The sequence below is a fragment of the Pongo pygmaeus genome, chromosome 5 (assembly GCF_028885625.2).
Source record: "Pongo pygmaeus isolate AG05252 chromosome 5, NHGRI_mPonPyg2-v2.0_pri, whole genome shotgun sequence".
Taxonomy (NCBI): domain Eukaryota; kingdom Metazoa; phylum Chordata; class Mammalia; order Primates; family Hominidae; genus Pongo; species Pongo pygmaeus.
The window spans coordinates 109,882,718-109,900,540 of NC_072378.2; the positions used below are offsets into that span (position 1 = coordinate 109,882,718).

Here is a 17,823-nt window from a genome sequence, read left to right on the forward strand (position 1 = left end):
ATTTCAAATGTGTGTCTACAAGATCAATGACCTGAAGCTACAGAAAATTCTCTAGAAATCAGACAAAACTGAGGACTAGGTCCTCATGTCTAGGATGCAGAGCATCCAGCAGCATAGCATGGCTAGTTACAAGGCTACTCTAGGCCATCTTCAAGATTGGAAGGCCAAATCCTAACTGCGTCATCTCCACTGAGGCATTCACTCATTCATTCACTCATTCACCCATTTATCTGTTCAGCACAGCACTAGGTTCCAGGGATACAGAGATAAATATACACCACTCGCTTCTCCCTGTGGCAGAGTTGGATATGGAGACAGGTCACTTGGAAGCAATGTAGTAAAAGCTATGATAGGTTTTGATGGCCAAGGTTGTCAGGATGGACCTGAGGAAGGGGCTAAACTCAGACTAGGGAGGGGTAGAGGTCACCAATAAAGGTTTCCTTATAGAGGTAGTACCTAGACAGAGTTTTAGGAAGAAGGAAGTGTTGATTGGGTTAAGGTTGGGAAGGGTGGAAAGTGAGAAGGCAATGGAGAGAGAGGAAATAGCAAACTAAGGCCCAAAGGTGCGAGTGAGCCAGGAGTCTGTAGGGAGTGATGAGTGATTTGCTATTTGGGGCAAGATGAGAAAAAAAAGAAGCAAGACTCGTAGGACAGTCAGCAGAGAGATCTCAGAGGGCTCTTGGAGGGGCAGGGCCTGTCCACCTGCCAGGTTTAGTTCTTTCCCTACCACCTCCAGGTCCCAGTAATGAGTTAGGCCATGCTCAAGTGATGCTACTTTTCTGCATGGCACAGGCCCATTGATTCACATAAGCCTGTTGCTCTACTCTGTGTATCGTCTGAAGCAGATAAGATGCTAGGAGGTCTTGGGCTTCCTGTCCTGCCATCGGTTATTTTGTGGGTAAGGAAGGCAAGTCCATTCCAATATCATCTAGCATCAAATATGAACTGGGAAGTAAGATTGGGATAAAACAACCACAAAGACAACAACAAAAGACACAATTCTAAAGTAATGTGTTTTAAACTTTTGGATGGCGACCCTCAGTAAGAAATACATTTTATATGGTGATCTTGTTCAAACACACACACACACCCATTCACAATCACATGTTGTCAGGGTTCTCCAGAGGGACAGAATCACTAGGATATATGTATATATAAAAGGGAGTTTATGAGGGAGAACTGGCTCACAGGATGACAAGGTGAAATCCCACGATAGGCCATCTGCAAGCTGGGGAAGAGGAAAAATGGTAGTGGCTCAGTCCAAGTCTGAAAGCCTCAAAACCAGAGAAGCCCACAGTGTAGCCTTCAGTCTCAGGCCACCGAAGGCCTGAGAGCCCCCCAGAAGCCACTGCTGCAAGTCCCAGAGTCCAAAGGCCGAAGAACCTGGAGTCGGATGTCCAAGGGCAGAAGGAGAGGAGTAAGCGTCTCAGCAGAAAAAAGAGAGCCAGAAAACTCAGCAAGCAAAGCTATCCTGCCTTTTTCCACCTGCTTTGTTCTAGCCATGCAGGCAGCTGATAGGATGGTGCCCACCCACGTTGAACATTCTCTCCCTGTTCGCTTACTCAGATGTCAATCTCTTCTGGCAACACCCTCACAGACCCACTCAGAAATAATGCTTCACCAGCCATCTAGACATCTCTTAATCCAGTCAAGTTGACACCTAATATTAACCATTACACTTGTATATAAATGAAATTAATATTTAATGAAACTGTTGGATGTAGTCGCTCATATCTGTAATTCCAGAACTTTTGAAGGTTGAGCCGGGAAGATCACTTGAGCCCAGGAGTTCAAGTCCAGCCTGGGCAACATAGCAAGACCCATTGCCTCTAGAAAAACACAAAAAGAAAGAAAATAAAATTTAATGAAGCAATACTTACCCTTACTATGAACAATGCAATCTAATCTTTTTCACTTTAATTCACTGAAAAGATGCTGGTTGCAATCCACTAAATTGGTTTTCTAACCCATATATGTACTGTAGGTGGAAATCTGCAGTTTGAAAAACACTGCCTTTACTTGCCTAGGATTCCCCTTGAGGATCCAATGGGCCTCATGAGAGGAAACAAGTATGGTCTCTGAGGCCCAGGGACTGGCCCTGTCCATGGCCCACAGACCGTTTAGACCAGGGGTCAGCAAACTATGGACTGTAGGCCAAATCTGGCCTGTCACCTTTTTAAATAAGGCCTGTAAGTCAAGAATACTTTTACATTTTTAAATGATTTTTTAAATACATAAAAACAATAAGAATATTTTGTGATATGATAATTATAGGAAATTTAAATTTCAAGGTCCATAAATATTTACAAGTCCATGACTATTTTTCAGTAAAGTTTTATTGGAATTAATTAATACAACTTTACTAGAACATGACCACATTCATTTGTTTACATATTGTCTATGGTTGCTTTTGCACTATATTGGTAGAGTTGACCAGTTGCAACTGCATGGTTTGCAAAGCCTAAAATATTTGTTACCTGGTCCTTTATAGAAAAAGTTTGTTGACAGGCCTGGTTTAGAAAACAGGTCTCCCAGCTGGGCGCAGTAGCTCACACCTGTAATCCCAGCACTTTGGGAGGCCAAGGTGGGTGGATCACCTGAGGTCAGGAGTTCGAGACCAGCCTGGCCAACATGGTGAAAACCCGTCTCTACTAAAAATACAAAAATTAGCTGGATGTGGTGGCATGTGCCTGTAATCCCAGCTACTTGGGAGGCTGAGGCAGGAGAATTCCTTGAACCCAGGAGGCGGAGGTTGCAGTGAGCCGAGATTGCACCACTGCACTCCAGCCTGGGTGACAGAGTGAGACTCTGTCTCAAAAAAAAAAAAAGACAAAAGGAAAAAGAAAACAAGCCTCCCTGGCTGCAGAGGCTCAGGGAGTGCATGGACTGCTCAGGCTGATTCCCATTTCTTTCTTTCTGTGAAGCCAACTTTTTGACTTGACTTCTTCTTCAAATACTTCCTCTTCTATTTGTCCCCCTCAGCCAAGTCCACTTTAGACTGCAGACAGTAGCCTCTCAGCCCACCTTTACCCCTCTCAGCTGGCCTAGGATCTGGCTCAGCCTAAAGGCCCCTATTCAGCCCCTGCTCAGCCAGGAGAAGGGATTGGAGAAGGTGGGCAGAAAGCTGCAAAAGTAGTAGCTGCCATGGGAGGAGGAGAGGTGAGAGGCCCCTCCCAGCCTCCTGGAGGCTGACTCCCCTGAGCTGGGGACATAGCTATGAGAGTTTTGCACCGAGGCGCCAAATCCTTCATGGAGTGCTGCTGGAGGGGAGGGAGGTTTCTGAGATGCCCCCATGTGTTGTTCTGCATTGACCTTTGACCCTGCCTCAAGGGAAAGTGTCCTAAATTCTCCAGCATGGTGAGGGAGAAACTGCATGAACCTGGGTGTGCTCCTCAGGGGATGCTACACGAAACTGAAAAGCCCTGTCTGGAACCATGAAGTGACTGGTTTGGGAAGGATGGGGAGGGAAGGAAGACCTTGGCCCCGCCATAGCTATGGCAGCTCAGGGATGCAGCCCCCAGCAGTGCTGACACAAGGGAGCTGGTTCCCATTCATGGGCTGAGAGGAGTGGCCCTCATCTGTGGAGCTGGAGAACACACACAATCCAGTGACAATCTCGAAGACCCCTCCTAATCCATCCAGAGAGATGGGAGCAGCGCTGGGGAAGCTGCCAGGTCAGGGCCCCACCAGTCCTGACACGGAGAAGGACTTGGGCACAGTGGATGCAGGAGGCACCTACAGGTGCTGCAGGGAGGGGCCAGGGGTGCAGGAAGAGGGCACTAATGTGTACTGAGCACCTGCTGCAGGCCCCACACTGTGCTGAGCTGTTTGTGAGTGTTAACATGTTTACTCCTCCCCCAGCCTCTGAGCTAGGGTTTGCCCCCATTTGATAGGGCAGCAAACAAAGGTTCTAAAAGGTTGAGTGATTTTCCCAGAGTCATAGCTTGGAAAAGCTGGAGTCCCAGGGATTCCACTCACAGGGGAACAACTCGCAGATGATGTTCCATAATATTTTTATAGAAACACACACCTCTTTGACCATCCACTTAAGACTATGATGTGAGCTGAGGAAAATATGGGCCTTGAAGAAATCATCATAGCATAAAAGAACAAATAATAGTCAGATCACCTTCTGGTGGGCAACTGTCTCTGTGAGCACCCCCAGGCCCTGCACATTGTTGGTGGGAAACAAATGCTTACTGCTTCACTAACAGACACAGGAATTCGTGCCCAAGAGTGAGAGTACACTTTAGAAAGCAGCAAAAATAGCTAGTAATTTTTGAGCACTATGTGTCAGGCACTAGTTAAGAACTTTACATGCATTAAGTTTTTTTAATCCTCAAGACAGTTTTATGGGGCTAATACTACCATCACCTCCATTTTACAGATAAGGATCCAAGCACAGAATGGTTGCATAATTTACCGATAGCCACATAACATATACACAGAGGGATGAGGAGTTAAGCTCGTACAGGCTTTCTCAGGAGTCAAAGTTTTTAGTTACCAAGCTCTACTTCCTGCCTCCATTGTATCAATTATCTATGGCTACAGTGGTCTGCTTTTAGAAAAAAAAAGCCGTGCACACTGTATTAGTCCATTCTCATGCTGCTAATAAAGACATACCAGAGACTGGGTAATTTATAAAGGAAAGAGATTTAATTGACTGACAGTTCAGCATGGCTGGAGAGGCCTCAGGAAACTTACAATCATGGTGGAAGGAGAAGCAAACATGTCCTTCTTCACATGGGGGCAGGAAGGAGAAGTGCAGAGTGAAGCAGGAAAAGCCCCTTATAAAACAATCATATCTCCTGAGAAATCACTCACTATCATGAGAGCAGTAGCATGGGGGTAACTGCCTCCATGATTCAGTTACCTCCTACCAGGTCCCTCCCACGACACATGGGGATGTTGGGAACTACAATTCAAGATGAGATTTGGGAGGGGACACAGCCAAACCATATCACACACAAACGGCATTAAAACAGAAACAAATGCAAAAAAAACTTCAGTGGCATACAATAAATACAAACTGCATTTAAACAACAACAACAACAACAACAACAACAAAAACCCCACAAAACTTCAGTGGCATACAACAATAAACCCTTATATAACTAACAATTCTGCAGGGTTCTGCTGATGTCAGTTGGGCTTCTTCCTACATCTGCAGTCAGCTGTAGGCCAGCTAGGAAGCTCAGCTGATGTTGGTTGGGCTCACTGACACAGGGGAAGGTTGGCTGTCTGTTCCCTGAGACTACAGAGGGACTTGACTCTGCACCAGGTATCTTTCATCCTCCAGCAGGCTAGCCCAGGTAGCATTCTTATGGAAATGGCAGGTGCAGGAACAGAGGTCCGATTGCACAAACCCTTTAGAAGTCCTTGTTCATATAGCATTTACTATATGATTGTGTATCGTTTATCCCATTGGCCAAAGCAAGTCACATGGCTGAGCCTGGAGTAAGAGAAGATCCCTGCAAATGGAAGGATCCAGGAAGGGGTGAACAATGGGGCCCTTAACCACTCAATCTACCAAATTGGTTTTAATCTATTTAAGTGAATGTTTTTTCCCTTCGGTCCTTATACTTCTTATAGTAGTTCTCACACTACTGTATATCAGATTCACTAGGGAATTTGTTGTGCATGGAATGTACCAACTCCCAAGCTCAGAGATTCTGATTCAGTAGGTCTGAGGGAGGCCCACACGTCTGATTTTTTTTTTTTTTTTTTTTTTTTGCAATGGAGTCTTGCTGTCACCCAGGCTGGAGTGCAGTGGCACGATCTCAGCTCACTGCAACCTCTGCCTCCTGGGTTCAAGCGATTCTCCTGCCTCAGCCTCCCGAGTAGTTGGGACTACAGGTGCATGCCACCACACCCGGCTAATTTTTGTATTTTTAGTAGAGATGGGGTTTCACCATATTGGTCAGGCTAGTCTTGAACTCTTGACCTCGTGATCCACCCTCCTTAGCCTCCCAAAGTGATGGTATTACAGGCATAAGCCACCTCACCTGGCCACATCTGATTTTTAATAAGCAATCTGGGAGATTCTGATGCACTTAATCTTTAAAAAACACTATGCTAATCAGCTAGATTTTCAGCTAGCTTAGGGCTTCTGCTTCACTTTTCTTCTTTGAAATGATGATCCAGTTCAGCGTTACAAACTCATCATCAGAGGCTATGGGCATGAGCCAAAATGTTCCCCTCAGTGTGAGCTCAGAGAGCCTGTGTGGCTGCAGGAGCTGCAGTGATCTTGTTTTGCAGCCTAAGGTAATACTTAATACTTATCTTGTATTTAGCTTGCTGGGCAGATATTTCTAAGCAGAAAATGCACCGCACAGATGGAACTTATTCACAGCAACCAAGAATGAAAGAAAACCCTAGGCAAGTCAGTATATCTGGATGCAGATTCTGACCAAGTTGATACTAGAGATTTGTAGTTAGAAGAGATTAGAGATATAAAGGCCTTAGTAGGACCCAAGTCTATAGCCACCAGTTGCTTCCTGCATTTGCTTTCCAAGTTCTTCTTCCATTATTGAAAACTGCCCCAGGTGGGGGCTCCCATCCTTTTTTTTTTTTTTTTGAGATGGAGTCTTGCTCTGTCACCCAGGCTGGAGTGCAGTGGGGCACAATCTCAGCTCACTGCAACCCCCGCCTCCTGGGTTCAAGCGATTCTTCTGCCTCAGCCTCCAGAGTAGCTGGGATTACAGGTGCCCGCCACCATGCTCAGCTAATTTTTGTATTTTTAGTAGAGATGGGGTTTCACCATGTTGGCCAGGCTGGTCTCAAACTCCTGACATCGTGATCTGCCTGCCTCGGCCTCCCAAAGTGCTGGGATTACAGGTGTGAGCTGCTGTGCCCAGCCCCCATCCTTCATTTTTTAGACCACTTTTCCATGAATAATGTTGCTGATGGGAAGGGGGACCTTCCCCTAGACCTTTATCATCTTATTTAATCCTCATGACAATAATTCTATACTGTTATCTGCAATTAGGTGTTGATATCTGCAATTTTTAGTTGAGAAACACAAGGTTCAGAGAGGTTAAGTGACTATTTTCAAACATGACATATAAAAATACGCAGTAGTGACTTCAATATATGCCCTCAGCTGCTGCAATGAGGTCCAAAGATGGCGAGGGGGACAGAGCATGAGCATGTGAATGCCAGCTCCAAGAGCCCCATCATCATCATACTCCCTACTTCCCCTATATTTCTTTTCAGAGGACTAGAACCCTAGAAAGGTGTTGGGCTGGGCAGGTCGCCTGCACTGCAGGTTCACTTTTCTCCTGGAGGTCACCGTTTGTCCCTGCCCACCCTGTCCTGCTCAGCTACCTATAGATGTAGCTTGCTCCTGCTGCCGAACCCAGGGGAGACAAGCAAATCCAGCCAACATCTCAGTGAGCAGAGGGTGGAATGCACTTGATGGCCCATCGGTAGCCATGTGGCAGTCATGTGAGCATCAAGCTACACCTTTTCTCCATTACTTTTTGTCTCTCTCTCCGCACCTGTTTCTGACTAGATTCTTGGTCCACACTCTCATTCCCAATCAGAAATAGCCAGTTCTCAGAAACCACCATTCTGAGCAAACTATGACAAGGACAGAAAACCAAACACCGCATGTTCTCACTCATAGGTGGGAATTGAATAATGAGAACACTTGGTCACAGGGTGGGGAACATCACACACTGGGGCCTGTGGTGGGGTGGGGGGAGGGGTGAGGGATAGCATTAGGAGAAATACCTAATGTAAACAAGTTAATGGGTGCAGCACACCAACATGGCACATGTATACAGATGTAACAAACCTGCATATTGTGCACATGTACCCTAGAACTTAAAGTATAATAATAAAAAAATAAATAGCCAGTTCTCCCCACCTCCCTTGCACCCCTAATTTGAACCCTGCACTAATCTGGACAGACAGCCTGAGGGTTAGGATGTGCTCACCCACCTATAAGTCCAGAGGCTGACCAGAGAGTCCAGATGCTGAGTGCCTCTATATATTGGGCCAGTATTCAATGAATGTTCATTATTGTTATTATTGGTAGCAATATCCAACCTCTTAGGTTTAGCACGTGATTGTTCCAAGTGACAACTAGGCCTTATCAACTCAGCCATAGAATTCCAAAGACCCATAGAAATGGGGTGGTTAGGGCCAAGTAATATACGGAGAAGCCACTGCTCCTGGTGTTTGATGGTCATTAGGTCCTAGGTAGCTGTCCAGGAGAGTCCTTTCACCAAGACAATTTTGGAGTGACTTTTCTGGGCCAAGGGTCATACCTGGCTCACCTCCTTTTGGTGAATGGTGCCTTCCAAGGCTTTGGAGTCTAACATGGTCTGAATCATTACTACTGGCTGTTCCAAGTGATATAACTTCACCAGAAGCCTCAAGTGTGTGGTTTGAAGGCTGGGGAGATCCTAATTTTACAGTCCAGCCGCTGATGTCTCAACAGGTTTTCCCATCAGTGGGACAGTAGGGTGATGAAAGATACATTGGGAATAACTAGATATGGTTCCAGGCCCAGGCTGTGGCTGGGAAACACCATGGGGGAAGAAACTGGAAGCAAGACCCTGTAGACTGAAGCTTTTACTGGATGTAACACTAAGCTACAGGGAAATTGACAGGGAAAAATAAATAAATAATAAATAACCTGTCACCGAAACTCATTCTTACCCCAAATCCTGAAACTAACCATCTAATCATTGATGCCAAACACTAAAGAGTCATTTGAATAAATCCCTCCTCTCTTCATCCATCTAAGCAATCTCTAAGGCCTTCAGTTTTAGCATACTAGCATGTTCCTATCCTCACTGCCATGGCCTTATTCAAGCCATTAGCATCACTCTGCTGCTCCTACCTGGCCTCTCTGCCGGCTGTCACACCCTTTCAAATAGTTGCCAAAGCTGATCATGTCACTCTGGTGTTTAAAATACCTTTTACATCTCCCTATGGCCTAGAATATCTATACTCTTAAGCTGGGAGAGAAGATGTCCCTGTACTCCTCATCCAAGATCTGACCCCTGCCGGTCTCCCCAGCCCAACTCCTTTCCCACATTCCCCTGTGAGTCAGGATAGGCTTGGATCTACTGCAGGAATAAACATCTCTTAAAATCTCTGTGACGTAACATACCAGAAGTTTATGTTTGTGCAAAGACTGCTGTGGGTCCAGGAACCTAACCTTGGTCGAGTGACTCAGAGATTCAGGCCACTTTGATCTTGTGGCTCAGTCCTCTCAATCTAGTCCTCTGTTTTTCAGACAGAGGAGGAGAGAGACTAGAGACACACAGGCTTCCACTGCCTCTGGCTGGAAGTGACATACATCACTTCCACTCACATTTCCCTGGCCAGAACTTCACTATGGCCCTACCCTACTCAAAGGAGGTAGGAAGTGTAGTCTCTTGTGTGCTCAGGAAAGAAAGAACCAGATGTTACTGATGTTGGTGCCCCCGGTGCTCCAAGCATGCTGAAAACCTTGTGCCCTCCTTAGCATACCCTGCCATGCCATGCCTGTGTCTTGCACATGCTTCTCCAAATGTCTAGAACACCTCTCTCCTCCCCTTTCCCATCTATCCCAGTCTTTCTTTCTCTGCCAGCACATCTCCTGGGAAACTTGGTTTTACCCAACACCCCATGATATGGTTTGGCTGTGTTGCCACCCAAGTTTCATCTTGAATTGTGGCTCCCAAGATTCCTACGTGTTGTGGGAGGGACCTGGTGGGAGATGGTTGAATCCTGGGGGTAGTTTCCCCCATGCTGTTCTCATGGTAGTGAATGGGTCTTATGGGATCTGATGGTCTTATAAGGAGAAACCCCTTTCACTTGGTTCTCATTCTCTCTCTTGCCTGCCATCATGTAAGACATACCTTTCACCTTCTGCCATGATTGTGAGGCCTCCCCAGCCACGTGAAACTGAGAGTCAATTAAACCTCTTTCCTTTATAAATTACCCAGTCTCAGATATGTCTTTATCAGCAGTGTGAGAACAGACTAGTACACCCTACTTGGTTCTGAAGGCTATGGAGCCTTCCCTGAAAGCCCTCTGCCCCCAACAATGAGTGGTTTGCACCCTCCTCAGTGCCACTCTTAGGGCATGGGCAGGCTATTGCCTGAGCTTACCTCTCAGTGTTGACATGGTTTGTTGATGTTTCTGTTCTTTCTGCTTCCTTATGTCCCAAGATCCTAGCACATACCTTGGCACTAGCAGTTGCCCAGTAAGTGTGTGTAGAATTTAATTGAGTGGACGAATTTGGCCTTTTACTGGGGAGGACTCAAGTCTTCCTCACGGGGCCCACCTCCAAAGGGGTTGGACACAGTGGTCCATGTCGGAGTTGCTGTCCTCACCTCTCCCTAAACCCTCCGCCTGTTGGTGGGTTGTCTCTTCGGACCCAGAAAGTGCTGCAAGGAGAAGAAAAAGGTTAGCTAATTCTTTAGGTTCCTGGAAATCTTCTTCACAGTCATTCTTGGGGCCAGGGCCAGGGCTGACAGAAGGGGGATACTGCTAAAGGGATGAAAGCTTGGAAAAAAGGAAGAAAAGGTAAAAAGAGGTTGATGCTACCAAGGCGGTAAACACTTACCTCCCTTTCCCTCTTGGGCACAATCCCCATATATTAATGTCAATCTCTGCACAGCAAGATTCCCACTGACCATTTATCCCCAGGACCCTGAGGGAAAGAGGTCCTACCTTAATTCACCTTTTCCTCAGTTGCCTCTTAACTTCTCCCTCTAAAACAAGCCTCTTCAACTGGTCTCGGCATCTTCTAGCAGGGCCCAGCAGACCTGACCTCAACTGCTCCCTTTCAGTAAATCTGGTCTCAAACCACCCTGGCTTGAAAAACTGTCTTTAAAAACTAAACTTCCAACTAATATTCCAGTCTTTCCTGGAGATCCAATTTGTGGCCAGGGCCATGCTACCTCAGAGTTCTTGCTGAGCCATAATGGTAATAGTCAGTGTTTACTTCTTCCTATCATCTTTCTAATAATCTGAACATCTAGAATCTTTTTTCCCCCTCACATTTTCATTCTCTGTCATCAAAACTCATTTTGCTGTTCTCATTCCACATATTTAAAAAGCTCAGAGTGAGTTAGTGCAGCATCTGTGCTTCCCATGGCTAACTGTGCCTTCTAGATGATTATCCACAGTAGATCTAATTAGCACAATATTTACCTCTGCTTCTTGCTTATTAATAAAGATATCATGGCAGAGCAGACTCCCGTGACAGTCCTCCTGAGCCATATCCAGGTGTATGAGTGTGAGAAGAAGGCCATTTGATAATTTGTGTGATCATTGCCATAATGATGTGTTCATAACTGTTTCCCCAAAGGTTCAGCAGACTTCTCAGAAGCAATTGTCAGACAAGTATTAGAATTACTTTTAAAGTGACATTTTATAAAATCAATTAAGCATTGGTGAGATATTTTTCAAAATATTCCCTTCACCATTCCACCCTGTCCACATCTGCTTATGGATGCAGAGCACCTAAAATGGAAGAATAACAAAGTGAAAGGCACAGAGCTGGGGGAAGAGAAGCGGAATGATGAGCAAATTTTCTGTGGGGTCAGTATGCCTGCCTGCCATAGACTGGAACACGCCTTGTTTGCTGTGCCTTGAAATGTGTCTGCTGGGCATTTTGGATTACCTACTAATGTTCTCATCTAAATCAACTGGAACTCATGTTTGAGCAGGGAAATTTCATAAATAAACCAAATCAAAGAAGACCTCTATCTGCAACACTTACTTTGAACTCTTCAGTTGTTAATTCCAGAGCTCCCAGGGTGTTTAGACAATGCAAAGAACCCTTTTGTGTAAACAATTACAGTCAGGGCACTGAATAGGACTGTTCTATACATATTATCAATGTGTCTGGTAAGAAGAACATAAACCATCCTCCCACAGAGATGTTCATAAGATATCTGCAAAGAGGCTGAAAGGAGCTCAGAATCTACTTGGGAATGGGACATGCAGGTGATAGCAACAATAACTTATAGCCTTATAGCACAGTGGCTCTTAATTAGGGCTGCAGCAGAACTTTCTAAGCGCCCTAAAGATTCAGATTCAGATTCAGTTGATCAGGGGCTAAGGTTCAGGCATGCGCATTTTGAAAAAGCTCTCCCTGGGTACTTCTGCACAAATGTCCCTTTTTGAGAAGCACCAATAACACTTCACGGTTTCCAAAGCACTTTCACATTCCACGTGGCTGCCCAGTGAGGCTGCCTCCGTGCTGCCAAATGCAGGCTCATTGTTTTTTTCATTGTACTTGGCCTCTTAGTTGACCACTTTTGTGACAGGACTTCAGGGACACCACACTCCTGCTTTTCCTCTGACTGCAGTGACTGCTATTTCTCAGTTTCTTTTGCTGGATCCTTGTCCTCAAACATCATCTCTAGAGACTGGAGAGAGCCAGACTCTGCCCTTGCACCTCTCCTCTCTCCTTAGGTGACCTTATCTAGTCCCATGGCTTCCAACACCTTCTCTATGCTCACAAACTCCTCATTTCTATCTCCAGCTCCGACCTGCCTCCTGAGCTTTAGACTACGTAATCAACAGCCCAGATAACATCTCTCCTTGGATATCTAAAACATAGCAGAAGCTCATCATAAATAGAATTATTGATCCCTCCAAACCCACTCCTCCCCTAAGCTTCCTCATCTCACTCAACAATATTCTCAAGCCCAAAATCTGACCTATCCTCTGTTATTTTTCCCCCACATATCAATCCATGAGTAGAACTCATTGACACAATCTACAACACAGTGCCCCAAAGTGCCCATTTCTCTCCATCTCTCTCCTATCACCTTAGACCAACCCACCCTTGTCTTCTGCCAGGACTAGTGCAATTGCCTCCTAACTTGTTTTCTTGTTTCTAAATCCACTTTCCTTAGAGTGAGCACAGAAATCTTTTAAAAACAAACCATGCAGCCCTGTCCTTTCTCAAACCATAATCATGACTTCCTATATATGAGAATAAAATTTCAGCTTACTACCTGGGTTTACAAAGTGCTGCAGGGCTGGCCTCTTCCTCCCCCTCCCCCTCCCCCTCCCTAACCATGCTCCAGCCGTGTCACCTTTCTTTTGCTTTCTCAAACAGTCCAAGCTTATTCCCATAACACAGTCATTGCACTGCATATTCCTTCTGCTGATTGCTCTTCCCCCATGTGTGACTGGTTGGTCCCTGTCATTCAGATCTCAGCTTAGATGCCATTTCATCAGAGATGCCTTCTCGGACCCCCCAGTCTAAAGCAGTTGCCAGATCCTGTCTTTCAAACTCCCCTGTTATTTATCTTCACATTATTTACCCCTGTTTATTATTTTTCTCACTTCCTTATGTTAGAATGAGAGCAGGACCTTGTTTCATCTTCATTTGGAATATCCCCAGCCCTAGACAACTATTGAATGCATGAATCAATTTACTTATCTGAGCCAATCGGCCTGCGAAGGAGGCTTGATCATCCGTTTTCATGGATGGGAAAAGTGTCATCCAGTTGAACCAGACTACTTACTCAAGGTCCCAGAGCTAGCTCAGTGGACGACAAGTCTTCTGAGTTTAAATCCAGTCCCCTTTCCACTTATGTTGAGGCTGCCTCCACATAGAGAATTCCACCTTTAAAAAATGGAAATGTCCTGCACTCGCATGCAAAATGACATTGTGTGCGGACCGTGGGTCTCAATGCAGGGAGGCAGCAAACTTTGTCTGAGTCCTAAGGCTCAGTGGCTCAGCCTGAGAAATTTCTGTTGACCAAATGTGATGTGACCTCCAGGAAGGGAACATAGTGGAGCACAACAACAATTAAGGTGGGGGCTGTGTGTGTGTATGTGTGTGTGTGTGGCCTGAATGTGTATGTGCACACACCACTCATCCTCAGCTTCTTTGTGCTTGCACTGAACCCCTGGCTCCCAGATGAGTCATATCCACCAGGTTGCATTCCTTGAACTGAATCTCACAGTACCTCCTTCACCAATCATTGTTTACCTAGGAAACAAGCTGAGAGGAAAGTTTGAGTGCACCACAGGACAAAATCTACAAACACCCCTGTGATTTGAGATGGGATTGTTAAATAGTTTTCACATTAGAAAGAGATCTTCAGGTTCTGTCTTTGATAGGTGACCACCTGGCGGACTTTTTCCAATTGAACCAGTGGAAGTACATGCACGAATAATGGCAGCATTTACCCAGGCCCGTGTGTTTCAGAAAATGGGTAGGAAATCGTTCCTATAGCAACAAGAGGATGGCAATTCAAGTCTGTCACTTCTGCTGGATCATAGAATGTAGCAGGTGAATTCTTCCTTTGCAGACTAAAGCTCCCCTTGAAAAGGAAATGATCATGGTCTTAGGAATACTGTAACCGCCACTCAGCTTCCAGATCTACCAGTTCAGGAAACACAGCCAGGGTCCTCAAGGCTGCATTGTCAAACTCTCCCAAGGACATCCAGGGAGTGGAAGAGAATGGAAACCTGTCACCTGCTGCTGGTTTTTCTCTTAAACCTCTGCTCTTCTTCTAGGCTTTCTAGTCAGTTCTGTTTTGTTTGCCAGATAATTGCAAGTATTAGCACCTGGGCTTGAAACCTGGCTGCCACCCCTCCATTTCCCTTTCTCTCCATGCTTGTGTCATGGTTGATTGTCATGGATAGGTGTGAGGATTAGCAAGTCCCTGTTTCTCTGGAGACTCTCCCCCTAGTGAAAAGAACTGGCTGAGAAACAGGGCAAGTGGGCTGGGGATTTTGCCAGCTGTGTGATGGTATAAAAAGAAATGTCTTAATCTCTCTAAGTTTTTGCTTCCTTATTTCTAAAATATGATTTATGCATTATAGGATTATTTTAAGGATTTAATGCAAAAAAGTAGAGAAGACACCTAGCACATTGCCTGGCCAGTTACGGGTCTCCATAAATACTGATTCTCTTCCCCTCAATTCTTACTCTTAAGACCACCCTCCTTCAGGAAGACAGGCTCTTCCATAGATAGAGGCAAATAAATTGGGGGGAGAGAGAGCTACTTTAATGGACAGGGAGGGAGAGGGGTGCACACCAAAGAATGCTGTTCCTTGGGATAGGGTTGTGGGGCATGTGTTGGGTGGAGTCCAGCCCAATAAGACCCATGCATGCGTTCTGGGATATTTGATAGAAATGCCCCTGTTGGTGTTAAAAAGTCTGAACAGTACTTTCTTGCCAGTTGCCACCTTCTTCAGTCTTGTGTTGCTTGTGAGTTTCACCAGAGCAATGCAAATGAGGTTTAAAGCCAGAGGGGCAAGAAGCCCCACTGAGTATGGCAGATTGAGGAGAAATGAAGGCAGCCTGTGCAATCTTTGCAGGTCCTCCTGATAGAGTGGCCATACACTTCATCTTCATAAGCAGGAAAAAGACTCGGGTGGGAAAGGGAAGGTTATAGGGGGTGGGGAGGTGGGGAGGGTGGTAATTTATTTAATATTTTACTCATTTTGTTTGTTTGTTTGTTTTGAGACAGAGTCTGGCTCTGTCATCCATGCTGGAGTGCAGCGATGTGATCTCAGCTCTCTGCAAACTCCGCCTCCTGGGTTCAAGCAATTCAGGTTCAAGCAATTCTTGTGCCTCAGCCACCCAAGTAGCTAAGACTACAGGCTTGCACTGCCATGCCTGGCTAATTTTTGTATTTTTAGTAGAGACGGGGTTTCGCCATGTTGGCCAGGCTGGTCTTAAACTCTTGGTCTCATGTGATCTGCTCACCTCAGCCTCTCAAAGTACTGGGATTACAGGCGTAAACCACCGCACCTGGCCAATATTTTACTCCTTAATTTTGCAACCTGTTCACCTTTGACCATGGACCAAAGAAAGTTTCTTTTTTTTTTTTAACTCAATCAATAACACATTGCCTCCAAAACCAGCAGCGGTAAAGTCATAAAACATAGGTTACCCTTCTGTTACTCCCAGACCTCTGGTTCCTAGCAGAAAATGGCCATAAAAGTAACCATAGGAGAGAGAAGAGGAATACTTCCAGATAACTCATGCATGAGCTAATAAACTTCTCCATAATGAATTGCCTCTGGAAGACACATATTTTCAATGTTAGAAAATGAAAACACTGGAAATATTGAAAGGTGAAGGCACCTAAGGGATAGTGATTGGTTCTCAGGGAGGCTTTTATTGGATGAAGTACCCAAGCATCCTGCAGGAGTCCTACAGAATCTCTGACCCTGGTCTGGCCAATTCTCCTGCAGGAAGGATGAACCTAGAGACAGGGAATCTGAGTAAAGACATCTACAAATTGGAGGAGGATGCCAAGATGGGTTGTTGCCTAGCAACCACCCCAGGTTCCTGTGGGTACTGCTGGTGATGACAGCAGACGTAGGAAAGCTAGGGAGGCCCGGGGCCTGTTTCTGAGAGCACTCATGGCACAGAGCGATGTAAGTTCTATCTTTCCTACAGAGGCTCACCTTTAACACGCAGTGATGGAGCACTGACGACTCACCAGGTGCTGTGGCTGGAAGGGGGCCATTCTGCACCTTCACGGCCTCGGAGGCCAGGGCTGCTGAGCCAGGGCACTGCCCCTAGCTACAGGTTCCTGCAGCCATAGGCCTCAAGCCCCTTTCTTACTGCCAGGCTGATGGCTGGCTGTTGGCTGTGGAGTTTGGTAGCAGACGTAGCCGTGAGGCAGAGGAGCCCAGGGCTCTGTGACATTGTCAAGGATTGTGAGTCACTGAAGTGCCTACCACAGGTCCCAGTTCATAGCCCCTTCCATCCCAGAAATACCAGCGACATCGTGTGTATTTGGGAGTGCAGAGTCAGGAAGACACACTGTCCTTACCTTAATTGGTTTGCCTTAGAGAAAACAAATATTCAGCTATATTTATCATTGCTGATTATTACTATTGTTTCTGCTCACACAGAATTTTGCCAATCAATCCTTATCCTAAAAAGATTTTTTGCCAAAATTGATAAAACTGCCAGCATCCAGCCTCCACTCCTCCCTGCCCCCTGCCCTCCATGCCATTCCCAAACCCCTACACATGTGCGTATATGAACAAACTAAATGACTGGGTTAAGTACGTGGATTCTGACACCAGCCTGGATTCAATTCCTAGCTCTGTCACTTAGTAGTTGTATGAACTTAAACAAGTTATTAAACTCTTCTCTGCCTCTTTTTGGAATTTGTATAATGAAGATAGTCAGAATATCACCCCATTTTTTGAAGATGATTAGATTAGATGATGTGTGTGACCTCTGTGCATGCCAGGCACATGTAATTGTGGGCGTGGTATTATCATTGAACACACGGCATGCCTGGCATAATAGAGAGATCATAGGCTTTGGTCTAAAGTCTTCTTGGATTCAGATTTTGCTTCTGCTACGTAATGGTGTAACCTTAGACAAGTTACTTAACCTTAGTTAGCTTCAACTTCCTCATCTGTAAAAAAGAAATTACATATATCTCAAGGATGCAGTTCAGCCCAAGGGAGGTCACACAAATAAAACATCAGCAGCGCTTGGTACATGGAAGGTGCTCCATAATCTGCTAAAGTCCTTTCATCTCTTCAAGACCAGCTTAAGTACTATCTGCTTCTCAAAGTCTTGCAGACCCCATAGAAGTAGTGATTCCCTCTCCTTATTTATTTTTGCAGTAAAGCTCTACCCAGTACCCTGCCATATTGTCCAGCATAGTCCACAGCAAAGGGGGAAGCTGGCTTGGGCTGAGTATGTGGCCAACCACCTCCACTCCTGGACAGCAGGTCAGAAGGGGCCTCGTCTCAATCAGTAAGGACTGGAGTGTCAGTCTGTTGAAAGATGGACAATACATTAAGATGGAAAAAATTTTATAAAACTCTTCCTCTTCCCTGAATTGCTAAGGGATCTTGACAACATTC

General features: G+C 45.5%; 1 long non-coding RNA gene across 1 annotated transcript; it reads right to left on the reverse strand.

The window, feature by feature from the left end:
* Window positions 1-1,687: 1,687 nt before the first annotated feature.
* On the reverse strand, window positions 1,688-16,584 carry LOC129038486 (uncharacterized). The gene is made up of 3 exons (XR_008503163.1): window positions 16,396-16,584; window positions 10,110-10,388; window positions 1,688-1,829 (listed from the first exon to the last, which is right to left on the reverse strand). It is a non-coding gene; the product is annotated as an uncharacterized LOC129038486 (long non-coding RNA).
* Between the last annotated feature and the right edge of the window lie 1,239 nt (window positions 16,585-17,823).